This window comes from Carya illinoinensis, chromosome 10 (assembly GCF_018687715.1).
Source record: "Carya illinoinensis cultivar Pawnee chromosome 10, C.illinoinensisPawnee_v1, whole genome shotgun sequence".
NCBI classification, from domain to species: Eukaryota; Viridiplantae; Streptophyta; class Magnoliopsida; order Fagales; family Juglandaceae; genus Carya; species Carya illinoinensis.
This window is the reverse complement of record NC_056761.1, coordinates 2,973,800-2,984,292: the sequence shown is the minus strand read 5'-3', so window position 1 is coordinate 2,984,292 and position 10,493 is coordinate 2,973,800. Positions and strand designations below refer to the sequence as shown.

Below are 10,493 nucleotides of genomic sequence, written 5' to 3'. Positions count from 1 at the left end.
GATCTAATACGAGCCCTAGCTGCCCTAATTATTAGGAAGGTTTACTCTCAGCTTATGAATATGGATGACGTGGTGATTAGATAACTCCAACATATCAAGGATAAGCCTTCTAATGGCTAAACATTGTGCAAAGTTAATCAGTTTATGGTATTCATCCAATGTTCTCCACGCCTACATATAGAGGCAACATATAACTTTTGAATCATCTGATTGAGCATTCTTGAGTTATTATCCCCCACTTATTGCTGACTTGGGCATCAGATGTGTTATAGGCACACCATGCCACCTACGTAACGATTTGCACGACTGGTTCTGGGACACTTTCTTTATACAAAGTATATATGAAAATGTAATGCCAACACTGTGGTGTTGCAAGTTACCAACCCTTTTTTATGGTATCATTGGTATTTGAACGTGAAAATTATATACTATATCAGGTTTATTTTGTGGCTGAATATGAGATATCGATTTAAGAAATGGTATTTTGTAGTTGTAGAGTGAGTAAATGTCACACACTCTTTTTTAAAATAGTGAGTAAATAACTACATAAAGAAGTTAAGGAAAATATTTGGTCCGATGATATGTCCTGACAGTGGGTCCTAATACTTTTTTTTTTTAATTTTTACGTTATAATTAAGGAATTGTTTTTTAATGATGTTGTATTTTTTAAAAAATATTAAAGGATATAAAAATATATATATGAAAAAATCAAAAAGAGAAAAGGCCAAATAGCCTTGTTGGAACAAATTCTTGTAGAATTTGTCAGTGACTGTAGCACGGTCTAAAAATTAATTTTTTAATAGTGAATCTATTTTTTTTTTCAAAATAAATACACAACATTTGTACAACCCATCACAATATTTAGAACTAGACGTTCGGTCCGATTTGTCTTTATTATTATTTTTTTTTCATCTATACTTTTGGTTTTTCCTGTAATGTATGTATGACAAATCTTAAAACTTGAAATATTATTTTTCATTTTTGATTCTATTAATTTCATTTAAAAAAATGATATTTGCAGTCGTTGACTGTGTAAGCACTGCATAATTCTTTTAAAAAATGAGTAAATATAGGATCCACAAAAAATAAAATAATAACAATAATTTATTAATAATGGATCTCGCTAATTTTTTTAAAGATTGCACGACACTTATACACTTTATATCAAGCATTAGCCAAGCACATATCATTAATAACAACAAATTTTGAGATAATGATAAGCATTGTTCATCTTAAATATTGCATTTTTGTTTCACTATCATTTTATTATTTTGAGTGTTACTATTTATTACAGATTAAGTTTTTTAAAGCAAAGTTATCCAAATCATTATATAATTATTATCAAAACACAAAAATCAATACAATTTCTACAAATTTTAAAATAAAATATGAAAATTAATATAATTTTTTCAAACTTCAAAACAAAAATAATATTAAAAATATATTCAAACAACTTTTTAATATTCTAATATTTGTATTCAAATTTTTTCTAAAACTAAATAAAATATCTTAATTCAAACAATTTTATTACTGTTCACATAATTCTTAAATACTAAAACTCGAAGTGTCCAAGCAAGCCATAAAGTTACAAAAATTGCAAAATCATGTTTTTATGAGAAAATCTAAACTAAAACTATCATCTATACAAGTATTTAATGTAAAACTAATTTAAAATCTATACAAACATTATAATACCGAAAAAAATAATCTAAACAAAACAGGTTACTTGATCCTATACAAAGATGGCAGATCAGATTTATCAAGGAAGAATACACTATATATATGCTTTAGGAATTGAGAAATTGATGAATTATATCCAGCTGATCCCAAGTTTACAGTATTGAGTATAACTATGACATAAATTATATTTAAGGGTTAGCATGTGTACATTGAAATAGATTATTAATAAATATTTATCTGCAATAACTATTATATTTAAACGTTAGCATGTATACATTGAAATAAATTATAATATTACAATAATTTTTGCAACACAAAGAAATTCATTAAAAACATTACAAATAGCTCGTGAGTCATATAAGTTTTATTTTGTACGTTAATATTGCTTTTATTTTTTAATGATTAAATAAGTAATTATTAGTGAAGTGGTGTTTTTTTAAAAAAAAAAATATTTAAAAAAATGTTTGAAAAAAAAATAACAATGTGATAAATAGTATTTATATTTTCCAAACAAAATGGTTATACAAGGTTTAAAGTAGTATAGGTTGTGTTTGGGTACTCAGGTACTTTCAACACTTTTTATTACTATTTAATATTTTTTATTTATTTTTATTACTATTTATTACTTTTCACTTACTTTTTATTACCCTTTACTTACTATTCACAACTCTGCTCAACACCCAAACCCACCCGATTGTAATTGAGTAGTGAGATTATTTTAGATGATCTGTGAATAATAAAGAAATTTTAATAAAAAAGTAATAATAAAATAATAAATAATAATATAATAATTTGAGAACACTCCACTATCCAAACAAAGTTTATCGGTTTGGTTTGGATACAAAAACTTAAACTATCTTATCTTATATAATCATTATAATATTTTTAAATTTTTATATGAAATATAATAAATAATCCATCTATTTTAAATTTTAAAATAAAATTATATTAAAAAATAATATTAAAAAATAATATTATAATAATATTTTATTTAATTTTTAATAAAATATTTTATTTCATTTTATTTGAAATGCTTAACAAAGGACAAGTTTTAAAGTTTAAACACGTAAGCCGAGGTGTCAAGCCCAGCCCTTTGGATCAGTGAAAACACATGAACCGTTAAGTAGGAAATTGGTAAAACAGTAAATAAAAGGTCGTCGGAAGCGCCATGAATGGCGCGCCACCGACTCAGCGGAAAGCGTCTGTTTGTTATCAGACAAGGCCTGGTAAGATTTTTCTCGCTCTCTCTCTATTTTTTTTTTTTTTTTTCAAATTAATGTCCTATCTCGTTGGTTTTTTATTTACTTATAAAAAAAAAAAAAATCTATGAGAGCTGACGATGTTCATCCATGTAGAGTCTGCGTGAAATGTTTTGTGGGGATGCTAGAGAGATGACCCCCCTGAAAAAACAAAAAAAAAAAGGGAACAAAACTGGTGTTTCTGCTTTTTTTGCATTTTCTTGCTGTTTGAACTCCTGCCAACTCTCACTCTTATTTGGAAAGTCGATGTTTCTCCACTATTCACTGCTTTTATTTGTTCTGTATGCAGCCCTTACGCATATGTCATAGACTAACCATTCGAAAGCAGTGAAGCTTAACAATCAAATAAGATCTCAGAGCCAGTCCTCACTCCCAAATGATCCTCAGTCTACAACATTATCTCCCGCAACTCTCACGGCTACTTGTACGCCATGTGTCGTCCCAACCTCAAAACCTCTCTGCAAAACTCGTTCTCTATCACGATCCTTCAGCGCAACTATCTTACATGGAACTATCCCAGAAATTCTATGAAGCCATGAAAGCCTGTACTTACCTTAAATCCACACCCATTGCCCAAAAGCTTCATGCTCAGCTCATCTCCACTGGTCTAGACTCCTCCATTTTCCTCCAGAACCATCTCTTGCACCTGTACTCCAATTGCAATTTGATCAATGACGCTTGCCGGATTTTTAACAGTATCGAGAATCATAATGTTTTTAGTTGGAATACGATGATTACTGGTCTGGTGGAGTCGGGTCGGATGAGTGAAGCGGAGAAGCTGTTCGGGGAAATGCCTGAAAGAGACTCTGTTTCTTGGACTGCGATGATGTCGGGCTATTTCCATAATAAACAACCGGAGAATACTGTAAATATGTTTTCTTTGATGGTACGAAATGGAAACTATGCTGATGACCCATTTTCCTCTACCTGTGCAATGAAGGCTTGCGGTAATCTTGGCTACACAAAGTTGGCTCTTCAATTGCACGGTCATGTGGAGAAGTTTGATTTTGAAAGCGATGCATATCTGGCTATTCAGAATTCAATAATGGATATGTATATCAAGTCTGGAAAAGTGAACTATGCTGAGAGAGTGTTCTTAAGGATACCGAACCCGAGCTTGTTTTGTTGGAACAGTATGATCTATGGTTACTCTAAACTGTACGGGGTTGGTAGTGCTCTTGGTTTGTTTGATCAGATGCCTGAACGTGACTGTGCGTCTTGGAATACTATGATTTCGATCTTCTCTCAACATGGCTCTGGGGTTCAGAGCCTCAGTATGTTTGTTGAGATGTGGAATCAAGGTATTAGACCAAATTCCATGACGTATGCCAGTGTACTTAGTGCGTGCACAAGTATCTATGATCTGGAATGGGGGAGCCATTTGCATGCTCGGGTTATCCGCATGGAACCGACTCTCGATGCTTTTGTAGGTAGTGGTTTGGTTGATATGTATGCAAAATGTGGATGCTTGGAGATTGCAAAGAGGGTATTTGATGGCTTAACGGAACAGAATGCGGTTTCTTGGACTTCTTTAATCAGTGGATTTGCACAGTTTGGGCTTGAAGAAGAAGCTTTGCTACTCTTTAATCAAATGAGAGAGGCTTCTGTTGTGTTGGATGAATTTACTTTTGCAACAATTCTTGGCGTTTGTTCAGCTCAGAAGGATGCTTCAATTGGGGAACAGCTACATGGCTGTACAATCAAGAGTGGAATGGATTCCTCTATTGCTGTAGGGAATGCTGTTGTTACAATGTATGCTACGTGTGGAAATGCTCAGAAAGCGAACTGTGTATTTGAATTGATGCCAACTAAAGACATAATATCATGGACAGCGATGATCACAGTATTCTCTCATATGGGAAATATTGAAAAAGCTCGAAATTATTTTGATAAAATGCCAGACCGGAATATTGTTACATGGAATACAATGTTAGGCACATATACTCAACATGGCTTTTGGGAAGAAGGTCTCAAATTGTATACTGTGATGAGAAGGCAAGGTGTTAAGCCTGATTGGATCACTTTTGCAACTTCAATTAGTGCTTGTGCTGATTTAGCAACACTAAAACTTGGGATCCAAATCGTCACTCAAGCCAAAAAATCAGGCTTTTGTTCTAATGTTTCAGTTGCAAATAGTGCTGTTACCATGTATTCAAGATGTGGACGAATTGAAGAAGCACACAAAATTTTTGATTTCATACACGGGAAAGATTTGATTTCATGGAATGCTATAATGGCAGGATATGCTCAAAATGGTCAAGGTAGGAAAGTAATAGAGATTTTTGAGAATATGTTGAAAATGAAATGCTCACCTGATCATATAAGCTATGTATCTGTTCTATCAGGTTGTAGCCATTCAGGGCTTGTAATAGAAGGAAAGCATTACTTTTATTCCATGACTGAAGATTTTGGCATCTCTCCGACGTCTGAGCATTTTGCTTGTATGGTGGATCTGCTTGGTCGGGCTGGACTACTAGAGGAGGCCAAGAATTTGATTGATGGAATGCCTTTTAAACCCAATGTTGCTATTTGGGGGGCTCTGCTCAGTGCTTGTCGTACACATCAAGACTCAAAATTGGCAGAATATGCAGTGAACAACTTACTTGAGTTAAATGCGGAAGACTCTGGAAGTTACATCCTTCTAGCAAACACATATACAGATTGTGGGCAATTAGACGGACTTGCAGATGTGAGAAAACTGATGAGAGAGAAAGGAATCCGAAAGACTCCTGGTTGTAGCTGGATAGAGGTTGAAAATAGGGTACATGTGTTCACTGTTGATGACACTAATCACCCACAAATCAAGGACATTTACAGAATGTTGGAGGCAATCATGAAGAAGATAGAAGATATTGGAAGCTACACTAATGCAATTACTTCTCTTCGTTCTCAGGGTTATCACAGTGAAAAGCTTGCTGGGCTTTTGGTTTGATTAGCTTGCCTGCTTGGATGCCTATCCATTTAATGAAGAATCTTTGGTGTGCAATGATTGCCACTTGGTAATAAAGCTGATTTCTCTTGTTACCTCAAGGGAGCTTATAGTGCGCAATGCATACCGATTTCATCATTTCAAGTATGGATTTTGCTCTTGTGGAGATTACTGGTGATCTGAAGGTATAGAAATTTATTAGTCATAGATAGTGACTTCTTTTCCTAAACCTGTCCTGTATGTACTCATGTTGTGAATAGAAAAGTAAGCATCCTAACTCTGGGATTAATTGGGACTTTGTTCTTGGACACCCGGTGCCAATAAAAAAAAAAAAAAAAAGAGGAAATATCCTTAACTGATACATGGGAGCACTCAAGTAAAAGATTTGGCTTACCATTCAGGTGGCTGATCTCAAAGCCTTTGTATCAATTGGAACTCGATACAACTCATAACTTACTGAGAAATCAAAAAAGATGTATTACAATAGTAACAAAATGATTGTTTCTGTGGAACATTTAATTTGAAATAAAAGGGTCCTACTGATTGTTAAGCCAAAAACTGGTTACCGCTAAATTAGTGCTACTTTACAAAATTAACTGTTGTCTGGCATCTGATAGTAGAAGATGATTCCACGATTCATTACTTTGTCGAGTAGGAAATGCTTGAAGCTCTGAGTCGTCATTCATGTTGTGCGATTGGTTATCAGGTTTTCTGCAGATTCATCTAATTGTAAATAGGAACAATTTGACATTTGAGCACCACAATGTTTAAATTCAATTGTTTTGCTTCGCTAAACTCAAATTGTAGGAGTTGATAGACTTTTTCAGAGTGCTGAATTGGCATCCACCATTGGGCATTGGGATTTTGATTCAGGCTGACAAACTGATAATCTCTTGTTGTAGTTTTATGCACATTTGAGGTGCTGATAAAAATATGGATCTGGCATTGCTCTGTTTTGAAAGGGTCGTCTTGTAATGCGCATGCAGAGCTCTCAGTTTGGTTTACCGCAACCAGTTCCCATGTCTTCCTTGTGTTGCATATTTTTCTTATCTTTGGTAAGTGCTGGTTATAGAACTGGTGAAGTTCATTCACTTATTTATCCATGACAATTTAGTAATATATATACACATATATTTATCCATGAAAATGTATAGGTCTATATTTGTATGTAATATTTGTAATTATGCTTGAGTGTGCACAAGCATCGAGAGTAGGTTCCATGCGGATAACCCCGAGCATGCAAATGGCTCCCCCATTCCAGATCATAGATACTTGTGCACGCACTAAGTACACTAGCATACATCATGGAATTTTGTCTAATACTTTGATTCCACATCTCAACAAACATACTGAGGCTTTGAACCCCAGAGCCATGTTGAGAGCAGATCAAAATCATTATGTTCCAAGACACACAGTCACGTTCAGGCATCTGGTCAAACAAAGCAAGAGCACTTCCAACCCTGTACTATAGATCATACTGTTCCAACAAAACAAGCTTGGGTTCGGGATCCTTAAAAACACACTCTCAGCATAGTTCACTTTTCCAGACTTGATATACATATCCATTAGAGTTCTGCTGTACAACTACCCCTGTTCACTCAACCTCTGCACTCCAGCCTACGTGGTTTCTTATTTTTTATTTTTCTCTTTTCGTTTCATCTCTCCATTTCTAGCATTACTCATATTGTGTGTTTTTGCGTTTATGGATCTGCAATTTGATGTTTATTTGATCTGTGTTTTGTGGGGTTTTGGGTTGTTGATGTTGTATGTATGCAACTGATTTTTTGGTTGTTGATAACATCTGAAATGAGCGAGATTTATTGGCTGAGACTGGTTGGAAGGGGAAAACACAGAGTGAGATTTGATGCTGAATGTTTCATTCTCAATGATCGATGCCAATGCCCAATGCTCGGAGTGATAGAGCAACATTCTTTGAACTTTTCTTGACTTATTGACAGCACATGATAGCTTAGACTAGGATTCAAATAGGGTGTTGAATCACTGTTTGTCTGAAAAGGATTAGATGATGGGAAAACTCAGGACCACTGGAGTATGCCCTTTTACCTGTGATATAATAAAAATACAGAGAACCCAACTGGATTTTAGGCATAAAACTCAGAGCAAATAAAAAATTACAAAGCAAATCACAAAACAGAAAGCAAATCACATCAGCTGTGCGAGATGTTTAAAGCATAAAACCCAGCTGCAATGGCCAGCCCCCAAAACCAACTCAGCAAACCACAGATATATAAACCACATATGCATAAAACTATTTAATGTTATTCAAAACTGCAGGGATCTTTCAGCCAATTAGTCAACCAGGCCAATTGAATTGGGTACCATATTTTTCTCATTTTTTTTTTTTTCTCTTTCTCTAGCCTCCCAAATGTTCTCAACAAAAGAATATGCAAATAAACAAAACTAGGGGAGTACAGAGTTATATACAATTATAAGATCTGCAAAGGAACATTTTCTACTTGCTAAGGTCAGCTACATTGGCCAAAGGAACATTATTTCACCAGAAAAATTAGTTAACTTTATCCATTTTAAAATTGATTTATGAAAAAAAAAAAGTCTGAATGTGATTAATAAGAAATATAGGCTATGTAGACAGCTTTTATAAGGCCTATAATCTGTAGCATGACTGCACTGCTGCTCATTGTAAAAGCCTTGTTATAATATGTATATAATCATTTTTCTTTTAATATCTATAAACACATGGTAATGTAATAGACTCAGCTGGACAACCCCATTTGGAATACAGAATTCGGAAGTAATATTCCAAGACATTGGTTTAAATAATATATTACTGTCAATAACTTAATTTTTGAGTGCAAGACACAGGTAGCAGGTTTTGTTCGAGTACCTGTGTAAATATTGGATTGCATGCGTATTACTTTCTAACACACGTTCATTGTTTTTTTTTATCAATTTAGACTTGCAAAAAAATATTAGACGACGAATCACGATATGGTAACCTCCTGGAATCACAAGTTGGTGGTAGTGTTGACGAGGTTGTCATCCCAATTCAGTGTTGTACTCTAACACAACCAACGCCACCTGGCAATAATGAGGTGTGAGGTTATTTTTCACCTTTACAAATCTTACTGGAATCTTCAAGTCTTGATGTTAATTTTCCATTTTTGCATATATGCAGGAAATGCCGTGCATGCCTGGGACTTGGTGCAAATCAATGGCTGAGTTTGAGCAACAATTGGTTTAGATGAATTGGCGTAACAAATGGGATATGGAAATTATTTTTGTAAATGGGGTATGGAATCCGAAAATGGGAGTAGTTTTTATCCCTGGGTAAATGTGTGATTGGAAAATGGTTGAATGGGGTATGGAAATTATTTTTGTGTGACTTACTAGAGCCAGATAGTCGGTCTTACACATTACGAAATTATGGTTGACTTGTAAATGTGTAATATGTGAATGATCAGGTTATGGAGCCCTGAAGGGTGTAAATGTATAATATGTAAATTATGGAGCCCTGAAGGGTTTTAATTTTTTTTCCACTAAAGATCAGATTATGGTTGTGGTTGTAGTTAATGTTTTTTTCAGTTGAGGAATTGATGCTTGTTGTGTTGCTGGTTTTGAGAAATTGATGGTGGTTATGTTGCTAGCGATTTTTTTTTTTCACAGGTTATAGTTATGAGAAATTTCTGGTGATTATGTTGCTGGTGATTTTTTTTACAGGTTATGGTTATGAGAAATTGATGGTGGTTATGTTGCTACCGATTTTACATGTTATGGTTATGAGAAATTGATGTTGGTTATGTTGCTGGTGTAAATGGTGGTTATTGGATGTAAATGAGCTTTTGGCAAGAGCTGCCACAATAAACTCTGACCCAGCCTTTAAGGAAGATGTGCAAAGAGCGATTGGGCGTAGTAGATGTAGGATGGTTTAAATTGCCAAAAAGATCACCATAATAATGCCTGAAATACTGAATGCTTGGATATGTTAAAAAACTTGGCTTTATGGTTTGTTAAGCATAAAATCTATACTCCAGAATTGTTCTTAACCTTGATAATTCCTTTGTAGTAGTTCATCTATGAGCTTATGAGCAAATATCAGCAGTATCCTAAAGGTCATTGATGTGAGAAATATATTTTTCTTTTTCCACTTTTTGGTAGTTCTTGTTTAAGCTTGCAGATGCATCTTAATGGGTATGGCACTATAGACGATTTTGAATGGGCATTGAAGAAATTAAACATGGGCAAGAAAATAGAAAGTAACGGCTGTCATCCAAATGAAAATATTAAAAGTAAAGCTCATGTTACATAATCATGTACAAAATATTACAACTACCAGACTCAAAATGCCATTACATTTTTGGACTTAAGAAACCAAGAGCTGCTTACTTGTTTATTGATCACACGGATTAGATTACATTAAGTTCGACAAAGATAGATTAGATTACATTTAAAACTATCCCCACACATTCTGTAGTTCGATCCAACTAAAAACTATTACAAGAGATACGATCCAGTACAAACACAACTGTACACGCACACCCCTATTCTTTACGATCCGCCTTTGAAGTTCGTCTTCTTGCTTGTAAAGCTTATTCTTTCTCTCTCTCTATTTTTTTTTTTTTTAAATTTCATACTCATGTAGCAAT

The 10,493-nt window shown here is 34.1% G+C and overlaps 1 pseudogene; it reads left to right on the top strand.

Moving 5' to 3' along the window:
- Positions 1 to 2,986: 2,986 nt before the first annotated feature.
- Positions 2,987 to 9,431, top strand: LOC122279885 (annotated as a pseudogene).
- The last annotated feature ends 1,062 nt before the right edge of the window (positions 9,432 to 10,493 follow it).